Here is a 12,514-nt window from a genome sequence, read left to right as displayed (position 1 = left end):
CTCAAAACATAGACAGTAGGAAGACTGATCCTACCTGTACTTAATTCGGCATTGTGTCTCTTATATTTAATTCCGATGCTATTTCTGTGTTTCATCGTCAATGGGAAGGTCAAATGGATACAGTAAACCTGCAGAGGTGGATCGGAATGTAAAACTGGTGACACAGGAAGCGCTCAAAACATAAACAGTAGGAAGACTCAGTCTTCCAGTACTTAAGTCGGCATTGTGTCTCTTATATTTAATTCCGATGCATTTTCTGTGTTTCATCGTCAATGGGAAGGTCCAATGGATACAGTAAACCTGCAGAGGTGCATCGGAATGTAAAACTGGTGACACAGGAAACGCTCAAATCATAGGCAGTAGGAGACTCAGTCTTTCTGTACTTAAGTCGGCATTGTGTCTCTTATATTTAATTCCGATGCAATTTCTGTGTTTCATCGTCAATGGGAACGTCCAGGGGATACAGTAACCCTACAGAGCTGCATTGGAATGTAAAACTGGTGACACAAGACACGCTCAAAACATAGCCAGTAGGAAGACTCAGTCTTCCTGTACCTAAGTCGGCATTGTGTCTCCTATATTTAATTCCGATGCTATTTCTGTGTTTCATCGTCCATGGGAAGGTCCAATGGGTAAAGTAAACCTACAGAGGTGCATCGGAATGTCAAACTGGTGACACTGGAAACGCTCAAAACATAGACCGTAAGAAGACTCAGTTTTCTTGTACTTAAGTCAACGTTGTGTCTCTTATATTTAATTCCGATGCATTTTCTGTGTTTCATCGTCAATGGGAAGGTCCAATGTATACAGTAAACCTGCAGAGGTGCATCGGAATGTAAAACTGTTTACACAGGAAACGCTCAAACATTGACAGTAGGAAGACTCGGTCTTCCTGTTCTTAAGTCGGCATTGTGTCTCTTATATTTAATTCCGATGCAATTTCTGTGTTTCATCGTCAATGGTACAGTCCAAGGGATACAGTAAACCTACAGAGGTGCATCGGTAGGTAAAACTGGTGACACAGGAAACGCTCAAAACATAGACAGTAGGAAGACTCAGTCTTCCTGTACTTAAGTCGGCATTGTGTCTGTTATATTGAATTCCGATGTAATTTCTGTGTTTCATTGTCAATGGGAAGGTGCAAGGGATACAGTAAACCTGCAGAGGTGCATCGCAATGTAAAACTGGTGACACAGGATACACTCAAAACATAGGCAGTAGGAGACTCAGTCTTTCTGTACTTAAGTCGGCATTGTGTCTCTTATATTTAATTCCGATGCAATTTCTGTGTTTCATCGTCAATGGGAACGTCCAGGGGATACAGTAACCCTACAGAGGTGCATCGGAATGTAAAACTGGTGACACAAGACACGCTCAAAACATAGCCAGTAGGAAGACTCAGTCTTCCTGTACCTAAGTCGGCATTGTGTCTCCTATATTTAATTCCGATGCTATTTCTGTGTTTCATCGTCCATGGGAAGGTCCAATGGGTAAAGTAAACCTACAGAGGTGCATCGGAATGTCAAACTGGTGACACTGGAAACGCTCAAAACATAGACCGTAAGAAGACTCAGTTTTCTTGTACTTAAGTCATCGTTATGTCTCTTATATTTAATTCCGATGCAATTTCTGTGTTACATCGTCAATGGGAATATCCAAGGGATACAGTAAACCTGCAGAGGTGCATCGTAAGGTAAAACTGGTGACACAGGAAACGTTCAAAACATAGACAGTAGGAAGACTCAGCCTTTCTGTTCTTAAGTCGGCAATGTGTCTCTTATATTTAATTCCGATGCAATTTCTGTGATTCATCGTCAATGGGAAGGTCCAATGGATACAGTAAACCTGCAGAGGTGCATCGGAATGTAAAATTTGTGACGCAGGAAACGCTCAAAACATACACAGTAGGAAGACTCGATCTTCCTGTACTTATGTCGGCATTGTGTCTCTTATATTTAATTCCGATGCAATTTCTGTGTTTCATCGTCAATGGGAAAATCCAAGGGATACAGTAAACCTGCAGAGGTGCATCGGAATGTAAAACTGGTGACACAGGAAACGCTCAAAACATAGACAGTAGGAAGACTCAATCCTTCTGTACTTAAGTCGGCATTGTGTCTCTTATATTTAATTCCCATGCAATTTCTGTGTTTCATCGTCAATGGGAAGGTCCAAGGGATACAGTAACCCTGCAGAGGTGCATCGGAATGTAAAACTGGTGACACAGGAAGCGCTCATAACATAGACCCTATGAAGACTCAGTTTTCATGTACTTAGGTCGGCATTGTGTCTTTTATATTTAATTCCGATGCAATTTCTGTGTTTCATCGTCACTGTGAAGGTCCAAGGGTTACAGTAAACCTGCAGAGGCGCATCGGAATGTAAAACTGGTGACACAGGACACGCTCAAAACATAGACAGTAGGAAGACTGATCCTTCCTGTACTTAATTCGGCATTGTGTCTCTTATATTTAATTCCGATGCTATTTCTGTGTTTCATCGTCAATGGGAAGGTCCAATGGATACAGTAAACCTGCAGAGGTGAATCGGAATGTAAAACTGGTGACACAGGAAGCGCTCAAAACATAAACAGTAGGAAGACTCAGTCTTCCTGTACTTAAGTCGGCATTGTGTCTCTTATATTTAATTCCGATGCATTTTCTGTGTTTCATCGTCAATGGGAAGGTCCAATGGATACAGTAAACCTGCAGAGGTGGATCGGAATGTAAAACTGGTGACACAGGAAGCGCTCAAAACATAAACAGTAGGAAGACTCAGTCTTCCTGTACTTAAGTCGGCATTGTGTCTCTTATATTTAATTCCGATGCATTTTCTGTGTTTCATCGTCAATGGGAAGGTGCAAGGGATACAGTAACCCTGCAGAGGTGCATCGGAATGTAAAACTGGTGACACAGGAAGCGCTCATAGCATAGACCCTAAGAAGACTCAGTTTTCATGTACTTAGGTCGGCATTGTGTCTTTTATATTTAATTCCCATGCAATTTCTGTATTTCATCGTCACTGTGAAGGTCAAAGGGTTACAGTAAACCTGCAGAGGCGCATCGGAATGTAAAACTGGTGACACAGGACACGCTCAAAACATAGACAGTAGGAAGACTGATCCTTCCTGTACTTAATTCGGCATTGTGTCTCTTATATTTAATTCCGATGCTATTTCTGTGTTTCATCGTCAATGGGAAGGTCCAATGGATACAGTAAACCTGCAGAGGTGCATCGGAATGTAAAACTGGTGACACTGGAAACGCTGAAAACATAGACCGTAAGAAGACCCAGTTTTCTTGTACTTAACTCAACGTTGTGTCTCTTATATTTAATTCCGATGTAATTTCTGTGTTTCATCGTCAATGGGAAGGTCCATTGCATACAGTAAACCTGCAGAGGTGCATCGGAATGTAAAGCTGGTGACACTGGAAACGCTGAAAACATAGACCGTAAGAAGACTCAGTTTTCTTGTACTTAACTCAACATTGTGTCTCTTATATTTAATTTCGATGCAATTTCTGTGTTTCATCGTCAATGGGAAGGTCCAATGGATAAAGTAAACCTGCAGAGGTGCGCCGGAATGTAAAACTGTTGACACAGGAAACGCTCAAACATTGACAGTAGGAAGATTCGGTCTTCCTGTTCTTAAGTCGGCATTGTGTCTCTTATATTTAATTCCGATGCAATTTCTGTGTTTCATCGTCAATGGTAAAGTCCAAGGGATACAGTAAACCAACAGAGGTGCATCGGTAGGTGAAACTGGTGACACAGGAAACGCTCAAAACATAGACAGTAGGAAGACTCAGTCTTCCTGTACTTAAGTCGGCATTGTGTCTGTTATATTTAATTCCGATGTAATTTCTGTGTTTCATTGTCAATGGGAAGGTGCAAGGGATACAGTAAACCTGCAGAGGTGCATCGGAATGTAAAACTAGTGACACAGGAAACGCTCAAAACATAGGCAGTAGGAGACTCAGTCTTTCTGTACTTAAGTCGGCATTGTGTCTCTTATATTTAATTCCGATGCAATTTCTGTGTTTCATCGTCAATGGGAACGTCCAGTGGATACGGTAACCCTACAGAGGTGCATCGGAATGTAAAACTGGTGACACAAGACACGCTCAAAACATAGCCAGTAGGAAGACTCAGTCTTCCTGTACCTAAGTCGGCATTGTGTCTCTTATATTTAATTCCGATGCAATTTCTGTGTTTCATCGTCAATGGAAAGGTCCAAGGGATACAGTAAACCAGCAGATGTGCATCGGAATGTAAAACTGATGACACAGGAAACGCTCAAAACATAGGCAGTAGGAGACTCAGTCTTTCTGTACCTAAGTCGGCATTGTGTCTCTTATAATTAATTCCGATGCAATTTCTGTGTTTCATCGTCAATGGGAAGATCCAAGGGATACAGTAAACCTGCAGAGGTGCATCGTAAGGTAAAACTGGTGACACAGGAAACGCTCAAAACATAGACAGTAGGAAGACTCAGCCTTCCTGTTCTTAAGTCGGCAATGTGTCTCTTATATTTAATTCCGATGCAATTTCTGTGTTTCATCGTCAATGGGAAGGTCCAATGGATACAGTAAACCTGCAGAGGTGCATCGGAATGTAAAATTTATGACGCAGGGAACGCTCAAAACATACACAGTAGGAAGACTCGATCTTCCTGTACTTATGTCGGCATTGTGTCTCTTATATTTAATTCCGATGCAATTTCTGTGTTTCATCGTCAATGGGAAAATCCAAGGGATACAGTAAACCTGCAGAGGTGCATCGGAATGTAAAACTGGTGACACAGGAAACGCTCAAAACATAGACAGTAGGAAGACTCAGTCCTTCTGTACTTAAGTCGGCATTGTGTCTCTTATATTTAATTCCGATGCAATTTCTGTGTTTCATCGTCAATGGGAAGGTCCAAGGGATACAGTAACCCTGCAGAGGTGCATCGGAATGTAAAACTGGTGACACAGGAAGCGCTCATAGCATAGACCCTAAGAAGACTCAGTTTTCTTGTACTTAGGTCGGCATTGTGTCTTTTATATTTAATTCCGATGCAATTTCTGTGTTTCATCGTCACTGTGAAGGTCCAAGGGTTACAGTAAACCTGCAGAGGCGCATCGGAATGTAAAACTGGTGACACAGGACACGCTCAAAACATAGACAGTAGGAAGACTGATCCTTCCTGTACTTAATTCGGCATTGTGTCTCTTATATTTAATTCCGATGCTATTTCTGTGTTTCATCGTCAATGGGAAGGTCCAATGGATACAGTAAACCTACAGAGGTGGATCGGAATGTAAAACTGGTGACACAGGAAGCGCTCAAAACATAAACAGTAGGAAGACTCAGTCTTCCTGTACTTAAGTCGGCATTGTGTCTCTTATATTTAATTCCGATGCATTTTCTGTGTTTCATCGTCAATGGGAAGGTCCAATGGATACAGTAAACCTGCAGAGGTGCATCGGAATGTAAAACTGTTTACACAGGAAACGCTCAAACATTGACAGTAGGAAAACTCGGTCTTCCTGTTCTTAAGTCGGCATTGTGTCTCTTATATTTAATTCCGATGCAATTTCTGTGTTTCATCGTCAATGGTAAAGTCCAAGGGATACAGTAAACCTACAGAGGTGCATCGGTATGTTAAACTGGTGACACAGGAAACGCTCAAAACATAGACAGTAGGAAGACTCAGTCTTCCTGTACTTAAGTCGGCATTGTGTCTGTTATATTTAATTCCGATTTAATTTCTGTGTTTCATTGTCAATGGGAAGGTGCAAGGGATACAGTAAACCTGCAGAGGTGCATCGGAATGTAAAACTGGTGAAACAGGAAACGCTCAGATCATAGACAGTAGGAGACTCAGTCTTTCTGTACTTAAGTCGGCATTGTGTCTCTTATATTTAATTCCGATGCAATATCTGTGTTTCATCGTCAATGGTAAAGTCCAAGGGATACAGTAAACCTGCAGAGGTGAATCGGAATGTAAAACTGGTGACACAAGACACGCTCAAGACATAGCCAGTAGGAAGACTCAGTCTTCCTGTACCTAAGTCGGCATTGTGTCTCTTATATTTAATTCCGATGCAATTTCTGTGTTTCATCGTCCATGGGAAGGTCCAATGGGTAAAGTAAACCTACAGAGGTGAATCGGAATGTCAAACTGGTGACACTGGAAACGCTCAAAACATAGACCGTAAGAAGACTCAGTTTTCTTGTACTTAAGTCAACGTTGTGTCTCTTATATTTAATTCCGATGCAATTTCTTTGTTACATCGTCAATGGGAAGATCTAAGGGATACAGTAAACCTGCAGAGGTGCATCGTAAGGTAAAACTGGTGACACAGGGAACGCTCAAAACATAGACAGTAGGAAGACTCAGCCTTTCTGTTCTTAATTCGGCAATGTGTCTCTTATATTTAATTCCGATGCAATGTCTGTGTTTCATCGTCAATGGGAAGGTCCAATGGATACAGTAAACCTGCAGAGGTGCATCGGAATGTAAAATTTGTGACGCAGGAAACGCTCAAAACATACACAGTAGGAAGACTCGATCTTCCTGTACTTATGTCGGCATTGTGTCTCTTATATTTAATTCCGATGCAATTTCTGTGTTTCATCGTCAATGGGAAAATCCATGGGATACAGTAAACCTGCAGAGGTGCATCGGAATGTAAAACTGGTGACACAGGAAACGCTCAAAACATAGACAGTAGGAAGACTCAGTCCTTCTGTACTTAAGTCGGCATTGTGTCTCTTATATTTAATTCCCATGCAATTTCTGCGTTTCATCGTCATAGGGAAGGTCCAAGGGATACAGTAACCCTGCAGAGGTGCATCGGAATGTAAAACTGGTGACACAGGAAGCGCTCATAGCATAGACCCTAAGAAGACTCAGTTTTCATGTACTTAGGTCGGCATTGTGTCTTTTATATTTAAATCCGATGCAATTTCTGTGTTTCATCGTCACTGTGAAGGTGCAAGGGTTACAGTAAACCTGCAGAGGCGCATCGGAATGTAAAACTCGTGACACAGGACACGCTCAAAACATAGACAGTAGGAAGACTGATCCTACCTGTACTTAATTCGGCATTGTGTCTCTTATATTTAATTCCGATGCTATTTCTGTGTTTCATCGTCAATGGGAAGGTCCAATGGATACAGTAAACCTGCAGAGGTGGATCGGAATGTAAAACTGGTGACACAGGAAGCGCTCAAAACATAAACAGTAGGAAGACTCAGTCTTCCTGTACTTAAGTCGGCATTGTGTCTCTTATATTTAATTCCGATGCATTTTCTGTGTTTCATCGTCAATGGGAAGGTCCAATGGATACAGTAAACCTGCAGAGGTGCATCGGAATGTAAAACTGGTGACACAGGAAACGCTCAAATCATAGGCAGTAGGAGACTCAGTCTTTCTGTACTTAAGTCGGCATTGTGTCTCTTATATTTAATTCCGATGCAATTTCTGTGTTTCATCGTCAATGGGAACGTCCAGGGGATACAGTAACCCTACAGAGCTGCATTGGAATGTAAAACTGGTGACACAAGACACGCTCAAAACATAGCCAGTAGGAAGACTCAGTCTTCCTGTACCTAAGTCGGCATTGTGTCTCCTATATTTAATTCCGATGCTATTTCTGTGTTTCATCGTCCATGGGAAGGTCCAATGGGTAAAGTAAACCTACAGAGGTGCATCGGAATGTCAAACTGGTGACACTGGAAACGCTCAAAACATAGACCGTAAGAAGACTCAGTTTTCTTGTACTTAAGTCAACGTTGTGTCTCTTATATTTAATTCCGATGCATTTTCTGTGTTTCATCGTCAATGGGAAGGTCCAATGGGTAAAGTAAACCTACAGAGGTGAATCGGAATGTCAAACTGGTGACACTGGAAACGCTCAAAACATAGACCGTAAGAAGACTCAGTTTTCTTGTACTTAAGTCAACGTTGTGTCTCTTATATTTAATTCCGATGCAATTTCTTTGTTACATCGTCAATGGGAAGATCCAAGGGATACAGTAAACCTACAGAGGTGCATCGGTAGGTAAAACTGGTGACACAGGAAACGCTCAAAACATAGACAGTAGGAAGACTCAGTCTTCCTGTACTTAAGTCGACATTGTGTCTGTTATATTGAATTCCGATGTAATTTCTGTGTTTCATTGTCAATGGGAAGGTGCAAGGGATACAGTAAACCTGCAGAGGTGCATCGCAATGTAAAACTGGTGACACAGGATACACTCAAAACATAGGCAGTAGGAGACTCAGTCTTTCTGTACTTAAGTCGGCATTGTGTCTCTTATATTTAATTCCGATGCAATTTCTGTGTTTCATCGTCAATGGGAACGTCCAGGGGATACAGTAACCCTACAGAGGTGCATCGGAATGTAAAACTGGTGACACAAGACACGCTCAAAACATAGCCAGTAGGAAGACTCAGTCTTCCTGTACCTAAGTCGGCATTGTGTCTCCTATATTTAATTCCGATGCTATTTCTGTGTTTCATCGTCCATGGGAAGGTCCAATGGGTAAAGTAAACCTACAGAGGTGCATCGGAATGTCAAACTGGTGACACTGGAAACGCTCAAAACATAGACCGTAAGAAGACTCAGTTTTCTTGTACTTAAGTCAACGTTATGTCTCTTATATTTAATTCCGATGCAATGTCTGTGTTACATTGTCAATGGGAATGTCCAAGGGATACAGTAAACCTGCAGAGGTGCATCGTAAGGTAAAACTGGTGACACAGGAAACGTTCAAAACATAGACAGTAGGAAGACTCAGCCTTTCTGTTCTTAAGTCGGCAATGTGTCTCTTATATTTAATTCCGATGCAATTTCTGTGATTCATCGTCAATGGGAAGGTCCAATGGATACAGTAAACCTGCAGAGGTGCATCGGAATGTAAAATTTGTGACGCAGGAAACGCTCAAAACATACACAGTAGGAAGACTCGATCTTCCTGTACTTATGTCGGCATTGTGTCTCTTATATTTAATTCCGATGCAATTTCTGTGTTTCATCGTCAATGGGAAAATCCAAGGGATACAGTAAACCTGCAGAGGTGCATCGGAATGTAAAACTGGTGACACAGGAAACGCTCAAAACATAGACAGTAGGAAGACTCAATCCTTCTGTACTTAAGTCGGCATTGTGTCTCTTATATTTAATTCCCATGCAATTTCTGTGTTTCATCGTCAATGGGAAGGTCCAAGGGATACAGTAACCCTGCAGAGGTGCATCGGAATGTAAAACTGGTGACACAGGAAGCGCTCATAACATAGACCCTATGAAGACTCAGTTTTCATGTACATAGGTCGGCATTGTGTCTTTTATATTTAATTCCGATGCAATTTCTGTGTTTCATCGTCACTGTGAAGGTCCAAGGGTTACAGTAAACCTGCAGAGGCGCATCGGAATGTAAAACTGGTGACACAGGACACGCTCAAAACATAGACAGTAGGAAGACTGATCCTTCCTGTACTTAATTCGGCATTGTGTCTCTTATATTTAATTCCGATGCTATTTCTGTGTTTCATCGTCAATGGGAAGGTCCAATGGATACAGTAAACCTGCAGAGGTGAATCGGAATGTAAAACTGGTGACACAGGAAGCGCTCAAAACATAAACAGTAGGAAGACTCAGTCTTCCTGTACTTAAGTCGGCATTGTGTCTCTTATATTTAATTCCGATGCATTTTCTGTGTTTCATCGTCAATGGGAAGGTCCAATGGATACAGTAAACCTGCAGAGGTGCATCGGAATGTAAAACTGTTGACACAGGAAACGCTCAAACATTGACAGTAGGAAGACTCGGTCTTCCTGTTCTTAAGTCGGCATTGTGTCTCTTATATTTAATTCCGATGCAATTTCTGTGTTTCATCGTCAATGGTAAAGTCCAAGGGATACAGTAAACCTACAGATATGCATCGGTAGGTAAAACTGGTGACACAGGAAACGCTCAAAACATAGACAGTAGGAAGACTCAGTCTTCCTGTACTTAAGTCGGCATTGTGTCTGTTATATTTACGTCCGATATAATTTCTGTATTTCATTCTCAATGGGAAGGTGCAAGGGATACAGTAAACCTGCAGAGGTGCATCGGAATGTAAAACTGGTGACACAGGAAACGCTCAAAACGTAGACAGTAGGAAGACTCAGTCTTTCTGTACATAAGTCGGCATTGTGTCTCTTATATTTAATTCCGATGCAATTTCTGTGTTTCATCGTCAATGGGAAGGTCCGAGGGATACAGTAACCCTGCAGAGGTGCATCGGAATGTAAAACTGGTGACACAGGACACGCTCAAAACTTAGACAGTAGGAAGACTCAGTCTTCCTGTACCTAAGTCGGCATTGTGTCTCTTATATTTAATTCCGATGCAATTTCTGTATTTCATCATCCATGGGAAGGTCCAATGGATACAGTAAACCTACAGTGGTGCATCGGAATGTAAAACTGGTGACACTGGAAACGCTCAAAACATAGACCGTAAGAAGACTCAGTTTTCTTGTACTTAAGTCAACGTTGTGTCTCTTATATTTAATTCCGATGCAATTTCTGTGTTACATCGTCAATGGGAAGATCCAAGGGATACAGTAAACCTGGAGAGGTGCATCGTAAGGTAAAACTGGTGACACAGGAAACGCTCAAAACATAGACAGTAGGAAGACTCAGCCTTTCTGTTCTTAAGTCGGCAATGTGTCTCTTATATTTAATTCCGATGCAATTTCTGTGATTCATGGTCAATGGGAAGGTCCAATGGATACAGTAAACCTGCAGAGGTGCATCGGAATGTAAAATTTGTGACGCAGGAAACGCTCAAAACATACACAGTAGGAAGACTCGATCTTCCTGTACTTATGTCGGCATTGTGTCTCTTATATTTAATTCCGATGCAATTTCTGTGTTTCATCGTCAATGGGAAAATCCAAGGGATACAGTAAACCTGCAGAGGTGCATCGGAATGTAAAACTGGTGACACAGGAAACGCTCAAAACATAGACAGTAGGAAGACTCAATCCTTCTGTACTTAAGTCGGCATTGTGTCTCTTATATTTAATTCCCATGCAATTTCTGTGTTTCTTCGTCAATGGGAAGGTCCAAGGGATACAGTAACCCTGCAGAGGTGCATCGGAATGTAAAACTGGTGACACAGGAAGCGCTCATAACATAGACCCTAAGAAGACTCAGTTTTCATGTACTTAGGTCGGCATTGTGTCTTTTATATTTAATTCCGATGCAATTTCTGTGTTTCATCGTCACTGTGAAGGTCCAAGGGTTACAGTAAACCTGCAGAGGCGCATCGGAATGTAAAACTGGTGACACAGGACACGCTCAAAACATAGACAGTAGGAAGACTGATCCTTCCTGTACTTAATTCGGCATTGTGTCTCTTATATTTAATTCCGATGCTATTTCTGTGTTTCATCGTCAATGGGAAGGTCCAATGGATACAGTAAACCTGCAGAGGTGAATCGGAATGTAAAACTGGTGACACAGGAAGCGCTCAAAACATAAACAGTAGGAAGACTCAGTCTTCCTGTACTTAAGTCGGCATTGTGTCTCTTATATTTAATTCCGATGCATTTTCTCTGTTTCATCGTCAATGGGAAGGTCCAATGGATACAGTAAACCTGCAGAGGTGCATCGGAATGTAAAACTGTTGACACAGGAAACACTCAAACATTGACAGTAGGAAGACTCGGTCTTCCTGTTCTTAAGTCGGCATTGTGTCTCTTATATTTAATTCCGATGCAATTTCTGTGTTTCATCGTCAATGGTAAAGTCCAAGGGATACAGTAAACCTACAGATGTGCATCGGTAGGTAAAACTGGTGACACAGGAAACGCTGAAAACATAGACAGTAGGAAGACTCAGTCTTCCTGTACTTAAGTCGGCATTGTGTCTGTTATATTTAATTCCGATGTAATTTCTGTGTTTCATTGTCAATGGGAAGGTGCAAGGGATACAGTAAACCTGCAGAGGTGCATCGGAATGTAAAACTGGTGAAACAGGAAACGCTCAAAACATAGACAGTAGGAGACTCAGTCTTTCTGTACTTAAGTGGGCATTGTGTCTCTTATATTTAATTCCGATGCAATTTCTGTGTTTCATCGTCAATGGGAACCTCCAAGGGATACAGTAACCCTACAGAGGTGCATCGGCATGTAAAACTGGTGACACAAGACACGCTCAAAACATAGCCAGTAGGAAGACTCAGTCTTCCTGTACTTACGTCGGAATTGTGTCTCTTATATTTAATTCCGATGCAATTTCTGTGTTTCATCGTCAATGGGAAGATCCAAGGGATACAGTAACCCTACAGAGGTGCATCGGAATCTAAAACTGTTGACACAGGAAACGCTCAAACATTGACAGTAGGAAGACTCAGTCTTCATGTACTTAAGTCGGCATTGTGTCTGTTATATTTACGTCCGATGTAATTTCTGTATTTCATTCTCAATGGGAAGGTGCAGGGGATACAGTAAACCTGCAGAGGTGCATCG

Source organism: Schistocerca nitens, chromosome 5 (genome assembly GCF_023898315.1).
Source record: "Schistocerca nitens isolate TAMUIC-IGC-003100 chromosome 5, iqSchNite1.1, whole genome shotgun sequence".
In the NCBI taxonomy this organism is placed as follows: Eukaryota; Metazoa; Arthropoda; class Insecta; order Orthoptera; family Acrididae; genus Schistocerca; species Schistocerca nitens.
Note: the sequence above shows the minus strand (reverse complement) of the source record.